Here is an 8,903-nt window from a genome sequence, read left to right as displayed (position 1 = left end):
TTGCCTTGGTGCTGTACGGTGGCCTCACTGTGCCAGAAACAACAACGCGTTCCCTAGTGTGCGGGAGGAGCCTGGTGATCCTTCATTGGGGGTGGCAAGCGCGTGCGCGGAAGGCCCGACAGTGCCCTTCTGGGCGGCTAGCGCTTTGTATCCTTGGTTAGATGTGCTCAAACCTTCGGGTGCATTTTGTCAGCTACTCCATACCGCAGTTCACAAAACACCGTTGTTTTTGTTGTTGTTGTTGTTGTTAAATGTACTTTAGGATATGCAAGTCACTATTAAACCCTTTTTCCTTTGACCCTCACACAACTTGTGGGGTCTTGGAGTTAGATGTCCTGGGTCAGAGTGGTATCCCTGGCCCTTCCTAGGAGTGACCTTGGTCAAGTCACTGGTACCTGAACCCAAATCCTTGTCGGAAAAGTAACCCTTGCCTGAACGCGTCCCTTGGCCGTCATAAATGATTCTTACTGGAAATAATGCTCTAATTCATAAGCTGGAAAGCACACCACAGATATGAGAAGTTATAGGACACAAGTCAGCTTGAAGAGAGAGAGCACCAAGCAGCTTATCAAATGTGTGAAGAGCATGCACTGTACTTGGGGCACACCTGGGAATGGTAGCAGGCACTATGGGCGTGCAGAAGAGGACCAGGACCTCAAGGTGACCACACGATTGGCCCTTCTTCATGCTTCCCCTCCTTCCAGCCTGAGGCTGGAGATCTCACTGTCAAAGTGAAGCATTGATGGTGGGATCAGCTCTAGGTGAGGGACCATCCCTACCCTGTGTTTATCTGCTTCTTAATTACAGGAGGCAATGCTCCCCACTTCGACACTCTGGGAGGTGCCTGTTGTGTGCCAGGTCCTCCCAAGGGAACCGAGCATCTCACAAAAGACATAGAAACAGAAGACTGCAAATTTAGAAGCATGAGGGGCTTTTCCCTTTGAGAGGTTAACAGTGATGGCTTCCTAGGGTAGGAGGGGTTTGAACTGGGCTTTAGAGGATGAGTGGTCAGAATTTGGACCTGTGGAGAAGGTCAGAGCAGAAGATAAGGATATTCAAGGTCAGGGGGTAGGCAGTGTGAATCTTGACTGCCAGTTAAGGTCTCTGGCATCTCCTTAGTGTGGTAAGGGATAAATTTTTGACTCCACAGAATATAGACAAGGCTACACCATAGTTTAAAACAATTAATCAGACAACCATTGGGGAAAGGGCATTTACCTCAAAATTATGTTGGCCCCTGGCTTGTGTGAGTTCCTATTCAGATGTATTATTCAAAAAATACATAAGGCAGGCAGGCATCCAGTATGTTCAGAATATGGCATAAATAATTAATTTCATTAGAATGGAGAGGTTATTCTCCTGTGGAAAAAAAACATAAAGAGAAGGGAAAGATGAAAATTAAACATACAATTGGGGCATAACCAACTCAAGAGAGTGAGAAAAATCCCAGGTTCCCCAGGAACACTGGAGTCTGGATCTGAGCCAGTCCAGGCCACAGCATAGGCCTCGCCCCTCCAGCCTCTGCTTCCTAGTCATAAATCTCCAGGCCCTTAATTGGCTGTTCTTGGGCAGTCAAATGTTGGAAATAAAAACCCTCTATTTTTTTTTTAAATTCACAATTCATCATAAAGTGAACTTTCACACATCATCCAGTCCCTTGAACTGTTCTGCACACCTCCCTCTCAGCCATCAGATAGCCCCCTCTCGCCCTCCTGTTACCATGTCGCTCAGCGTCAAAACCTCCCTCGGTTCCCTCTTGGCTTTCCAGTCAGTCCAGACCCCTTAACTGGCCTCACAGGGCTTTCCCTGTCCTGGCTCTGACACCTCCCTGTCCGCTTTATCCCAAACTACCTTTTATGCTTCAGACCAGGGCAGTCTTTCATGTTTTGCAAATCCTTGAGCTCCTGAAGCCTATTTCTCCCGGTGACCATCAGATCCTTACCAAACATAGGAGTCCTTCAAGGTCTTCTTGCCTCCTCTTCCTAGAAGTCTTCCCTACTTGCCCCAGGCAGAATAGACTGCTCTTGCCTCTCCCTTTTCGTAGCATGATTTTTGGGGTCTTTTCTATCCTCCTACCCTCTGTTATAGTCACTCCTAAGTGTGTCTCTCTCTCACTGCCAGTTCACGAGGGCAGAGCTGTCTGACTCTTGGTCCTTCAACTCAGGGCTTGGGAAAAATAGTGCTTAGGACAAGTTTGCCAAAATGAAATGCTGGTGAAGAGCAGAGCTGTTAAAAGGGGTATCGCTTAATGGTAGAGCACTTGCCTAGCACGCTTTGGGCTCTGTGTGCCATCCCCAGGACCAAAGAGTAAAAAGGGAGGGTCTGTCCTTGGGAAAAGAGGGACATGGGAATATTGCTGATGGATTTTTGCTTAAGCACCCCACAAAAAAGCTTCCTGGAAAATTGTCTAGTGCTCTGAGTTTCATTGTCCCTCGTGTCCCCAACAACCGCTTTGTCAGTGGAGTCTCACTACTATGCACGGCTCTGCCCAGAGAAGGTTGCCTGCGGTCATCCCCTAACAAGGGGTCAGTGACCTTCCTTTCTCACATTTCCCAGGCCTCTGCAATCCACTGGGCCTATCTCGGCCACTCCCCTTCCCGCCCTCTAGGCTTCATCCCCAGGGCTACCACTGCAGGTTCCCTTCCCCCAACGCTGCATTCTTTTGCACACCCAGAGCTGCGCAGGTTTTGTCCTCTGTGCGTAGAAGACAACGTTCTGTTCATTGCTCAGGTCAAACAGGCTCCTCAGTACTGCTGACTCTGGTCTGACCTCATGGCCTCCCATCACCCTCCTGGCACCTCCCTCCTCCCCGCCCTGCTGGAAGCTCTGGCCCAACCCTGTGTCCTTGATCTGTGCAGAACATTTGTCCCCATGACTGGTCCATGAACTCCAAGACCTACTCTCTTTCTTCTTGGCTCATTTTCAATTTTTTTTTCTTTTTCCCCTTGGTGGGGATCTAACCCAAGGCCTCACGCGTGCTAGGCAAAAGCTCTATCTCTGAGCTACACCCGAAGTCCTTTGGCTCATTTTCAAACCTGCTTTAATCTAGCAGCTCACATGCATTTGTGTTTATGACACACATAATCAAGACCAAGGTTAATTGAGGCATGCCTGTGAGGTCTATTTATTTTTTGGGGTACGGAGGATTGAAGTCAGGGGTACTCAGCCACTGAGTTACATCCCCAGCCCTATTTTTTTTTTTTTGTATTTTATTTAGAGACAGAGTCTCCCTGAGTTGCTTAGGGTCTTGCTAAGTTGCTGAGGCTGGTTTTGAACTCGTGATCCTCCTGCCTCAGCATCCTGAGCTGCTGGTCATTCATTAATTTTAATGCAGGTGGGGGCTCTGCGAAATCAGTGATCCTTAATGCTGTTGCGCATTAGAATAGGAATCCTTAGAATCAGAGTCTAATGAGTGCAATTAGAACCATTAAAATCGTCTTCAGGGCTGGGGATGTGGCTCAAGCCTGGCATGCGTGGGGCCCAGGTTCGATCCTCAGCACCACACACAAAGATGTTGTGTCCGCTGAAAACTAAAAAATAATTATTAAAAAATTCTCTCTCTCTCTCTCTCTCCCTCCCTCCCTCCCTCCCTCCCTCCCTCCTCTCTCTCTTAAAAAAAAAAAAAAAAAGAATCACCTTTAAAGCCAACAAAGGCTGAGGCTGCAGCTCAGTGGTAGAGCCCATGCTTGACTTGCTGGAGGCCCTGGGCTCCATCTTCAGCTCTGCAGCAAAAGCCCACCTTCCCCAGAGAGTCCTATTTAACTGGTTTGCAGTGGAATCTGGACCTTAGTAGGTTTAAAAGTTCCCTGAGGTGCTGAGGTTGAGATTAACAGCACCTAAGTCTTGCTTCTCCATTGTGCCTGAAGATGAGAATCACTTAAACTTGACCATGGACCTGTGGCATCATCATCACCCGAGAGCTCGTGAGCAATGTGGATGCTGGCCTGAGTGAGCCAGGATTGGCACTGAACAGGCTCACAGGTGGTTCCTGTGATTGGAAAGATTGCTATTGTAAGTCCTAGAAATTTGGTTGAAAATAGGTCCCAAGTCCCACGAATTTCTAGGGGAGAGCCCCACTTGACCTGGAGAGATGTAACACTAGCCCCAGGTGATACTGCTCAGGCAATTTTGGGAAACAGTAGCTCTTCATTGATATCTTGGCCCATAATAATCACCCATGATTTGAAACACAGGGTCCTTTGGAACTCAGGAAATTGTAGGTGGGTGAGCCTGCAGCCCAGAGCAAAATGGGAGCCCAGTCCTGAGGAGAAATGATCAGCTTGCTGGAAGTGGGAGAATACCAAGGGTGGTGATAGGAGAGGGAAGTTGTACTATCTGCAGTCCAGGAAGGCGGCCTGGAAGAGGTGATTCACAAAGGATGACTAGGACTCGAGCAAGGTGGGCTCTAGGAAAACATGGGACAGGAAGAAGTGTTTAGGGGAGGAGTCACCAGGCTGCTCCTTGTCTGTGATCTGGTTACCGTAGCTAACTTTGCCCTTTCCGAGGTACACCTGTGAGCAAAGTTTGTGGTCCCTGGTAATTCAGGGCTCAGAAAAGTTGCTGACCTCTGAGTAGGACCAGGAGACACCTTATTTGGCATCTGAGTGACACAAACACGTTTTTATCTAGCAAGGGCTGAGTCAATAAAACGACGACAGACACTTGCATAATTCTCTGGGTTTTCTAAGCAGTTTCACAGTCATTATTTCCTTCGATTTGCACCTATCATGTGCTCAGAGAAGTCCCAGAACCTGCCTCTGCCCGGTGAGAGGGAGACCGGGCCTCCACCACCTCCATTTTTTAGGAACAGATAGACACAGAGGCACAGTTGGTAGCTGAGGCCCTACTCTCTCTGGCACTGTGCAATGCCCAGGTGGGTCTGAGCTGCCTGCAAACTGCCCTTTCCTATGGAGGGGTATCTCCCAAGCTCTGATTATAAGACACCCTGGGGGAGCTTCTGAAAAAAAGAGGATCCCAAGGCCCACCCAAGACCCAAGTCGAAATCTCCAAGCAGAAGAGTTGAGGACTTTGTAGCTTTACAAAAACCAATTGTGAACCTTATGATCAGGCAAGTTGGGAACAACCGAACCAGAAACAGCCTGCTGAGGTCAGAAGACTTGATCCAGCACCTTTGGTGATGTCACTGGGGTAAAGGTCTCCCTCTCTGAGCCTCAATATCTGTCTATACAATGAGGGTTCTTCCTGGTGCCCACATTCTGAGACCCTGAATGGCACCCTCTGTTGCTCTTGGGGAAGAAGGGACCATGTAGTTCCCCACAGATCCCATCCATTTCTCAGGTAGGACCTTCTTCTGGGATCCCACTGCTAAATCCAACGTCTGCTTTTCCTAGTGTCACTTAACCATTCTGAGTCTCAGTTTCTTATCGTGACAGCAGGCCCTCATCATGGGAGACCCGTGCACGTACTATATGAAGCATGCACAGAGCAAGCCCGTCATTCGTGGGATCTTGTAGCATTGTTACATCATCTAACAAATATTTACTGAGCACCTACTATGTGCTAGGAGCTCTCCTGGATCCCTGCTCGTGTGGAGTTGGCATTCTAGTTACATTCTAGTAGGTGGAGACAGACAGTAAATAATGAACACAAGTATGTTTAATATTTAAACAAGTAGAGATGCAGCAGGGATTTAGCATTTAAATAAGAGACAATAAATAGATCGAATGTTGGAATAAATATCAAATGTGGGAATTATTTAAATAGTAAACACAACAGATGCCTATTACTTAGGTAATTGCCATAGTGTGTTAGAATTAATTTAAGTGCAGAGGTGGGGTATTAGAGAGAGTGCTGCAGATGGCTTCCAACCCTAGAGGTCCTTACTTCGGGGCATTTTTCATTTGTAAAACACAGTCCACTCTCACCTCCTACAGGAGAACTTCTGGGCACCCAGACCATGGCCTCTGCCGTTACCCCTTATTCTCATGCTAGCTGATGTTATCTGAGGGTTGATGATGCTAAGCCATGCCAAGGGCATTCATCCAAACTGCAGGCAATCTTTGCACTAACCCTGGGAGATCACTTCTTCTTTTTTAATATTTATTTTTTTTAGTTGTAGTTGGACACAATACCTTTATTTCAGCATCATATAAAAATAAAAAGGTGAAATAAAGGTATTGTGTCCAACTACAACTAAAAAAAATAAATATTAAAAAAGGCGAGCGCTCTACCCCTGAGCTACGACCCCATCCCAGGGAGGTCACTTCTTTTTTTTTAAATATTTATTTTTTAGTTTTTTAGGTGGACACAATATGTTTATTTTTATTTTTATGTGGTGTTGAGGATTGAATCCAGTGCCCTCGCATGCCAGGCGAGCGCGCTACCGCTTGAGCCACATCCCCAGCCCGGGAGGTGGCTTCTTTTGGAGGAAATGGAAGCTCTCTGCAGCTGCGGATGCAGCTGCAAAGGGATGGAGTTAGAACGTCAGCCTGGTCAGATGCTGCACCCTCCACTACCCCATGACAGCTATTCCTCTTCTCACCTACCTCCTGTACCCCACAAGGGAGGCGAGGCTCCTTTATTTTATTTTTATGTCGTGCTGAGGATCGAACCCAGTGCCTCCCACATGCTAGGCAAGCACTCTACCACTCAGCCACAACCCCAGCCCCTTGGATGAAGCTCCTTCTGAGTGTCTCTGGGTCCTCCCAGACTCAAATCACATCCCAGCACCTAACCCTCCTAGGGCAGAAGAAGCTTCTGCTAGCAGAAGGCAAGGGGTTGTCCAGGGGCATGACAGCTAAGGTGATGTGACCAACTGCTGGAGTCCTTCTGGCTTTAACACTGAGCATCCTGCATCCTGGAAAGCTCCTCACTGGGGATAACTGGTCACCCTATAAGCAAAGACCAGGTGGTCTCCTGTCCTGCCCCATGGCCCCCTGCCTGAATGAAAGCTCTTTGGTGAAAGGAAACTGATTAGCATATGCTCATTTCACATTTCATGTTTTTGGCAAAGTCCACATGGTTAAAAGTTCCTAAATGCAACTGTATAGTTTTTCTTTGGGGACACTCCTAGACATAGACTAGACACTCCTAATCTCTGGTGGACAGAAAAACTCAAATATGTACCTAGCCTTTGACCCAGAAATGCCACTTTTAAATATTTCTCCTTGAATGAAACAAAACAAAACAAAAATATGGACAAAGATTTCTGAACAAAGGTATTCCCCGCAGAAGCTTGTTTACAAAAACTTAAATATAAATTACCTAAATGAAGATAGGATATAATCAGCTATGAAAAGTATCATGTTGTGGGAGATTTAATAACATAAAGGGAAAATGACATGACACTATGTTAAATGCAAAAAAGAAAAAAAAAAAAGAAAAGGGTATAAAACTATATAAGTTCAGGCCCAGTTTCATTTAAGATAAAATATACAGGCATAGAATTAAAACTGAGGAGATATGTCAGAATGCTAATTGTTCTCTTGAGTTTAGGGTAATTATCTTCTTTATATTTTTCTGAAATGCAAATTTTCCTGGAATTTACAAATTCAGCAAGTACATATTAATTTTTTTTTAACCACAAAGTCAGTAACTTTAAAAAATTGTGTAAAATTGTTCTGTACTGAGCTGTCCTGATTTAGCCTGACCTTCTTCCTCTGCTGGCATGAATTGTAGGACACACAGGGAAGAGCCCTGGACTGGGGGGTCAAAGAGCGAGCGCCTCTCAGTGCATTCCCTTTGTCTAGGATGTCCTGTTTCTCCATCTGGAACAGGCCCTGTGACTTGGAGGCTGTTTTTCTCCTTGGGTCTGACTGCAATGCCGAGGAGAACCACACGAGGACACTGGAGTCATTCTGATGGGTGATGTATGCTCAGACTGGGGCTCCTTTGGAAATTGTTTCCCAGAACCAGAGATGACACCAGCCACTGCCTGCCTGAGATGTTCCCACTCAGAAGGGGAGAGAAAGGTGAGGAATAACTTGGCTCATAACCTCTAAGATGAGCCCCACCTCAGTCTTCCCAGAGCTGCGCTGGCCACCCTCCAGCACCCTGAAGCATGTGGAGCTGGACTTGCTGTATGGCCCTGGGTGGGCCCCTGTCCCTCTCTGGGCCTGCTGGGTCCACCACTGCTTGCAGACTCTGTTGAAGAAGGTGTTTCCTGTGTCTGGCCTGCTGCTTCTTGCTTACCAGCCCATGCCATCTCTTTCATGCCCAGTGTTTGGACTGAACTTAAACAGATATAACCCCCCCCACCCCCCAAAGTAGGTTAGAGGTGCTCTTTTCTGCATCCTTTCAGGAAATTCCTGGGTGGCAGAAACTGGCATTGCTCTTGCTCTTGGGTTCTGGCTGAGCCCAGGGACATTTTTGGACATCCTGTATGTGTGTATGGAGGGGGGGTGGGGGTGGGACCTGAGGGATGGAGGTGTTGGTGGTCCTGTGTCGTTGGGGGTGAGAAGGGAGGAGACCCAAGCCTGAGGAGCCCAGGGGCATCACCTGGAGTCCAGGCCACTCTTGGGAGTTGCATGGGGGGAGGAGAGGGTTAGAGGTCGCTCCAGTGCAAGCTCCACCCCATGCTGATGATGACAGAGGAGGGGCCTTCCCTGCCTCAGGTAGACGGAGTCTGCACAGATGATGTCACCATGGGCATGGGCAGACAATGGGAGACTGTGTGCCAGGAGTTGTGCCCCACCCTCCTCTCCTTAAGGATTTGTTTGCCTCTTCTAGAAAAGGAGGCCAGAATCTCCTGAGCCTTCAGGGAGACCAAGAATGATTTCCAGGGGCTGGGGATGTGGCTCAAGCGGTAGTGCGCTTGCCTGGCATGCGTGCAGCCCGGGTTCGATCCTCAGCACCACATACAAACAAGGATGTTGTGTCCGCCGAAAACTAAAAAATAAATATTAAAAAATTCTCTCTCAAAAAAAAAGTTAGTAATGTCAAAC

This window comes from Marmota monax, unplaced genomic scaffold (assembly GCF_021218885.2).
Source record: "Marmota monax isolate L192 unplaced genomic scaffold, Marmota_monax_Labrador192_F-V1.1 WCK01_AAM20220418_F8-fsc00069, whole genome shotgun sequence".
Classification (NCBI taxonomy): domain Eukaryota; kingdom Metazoa; phylum Chordata; class Mammalia; order Rodentia; family Sciuridae; genus Marmota; species Marmota monax.
This window is presented reverse-complemented; position numbering follows the sequence as displayed.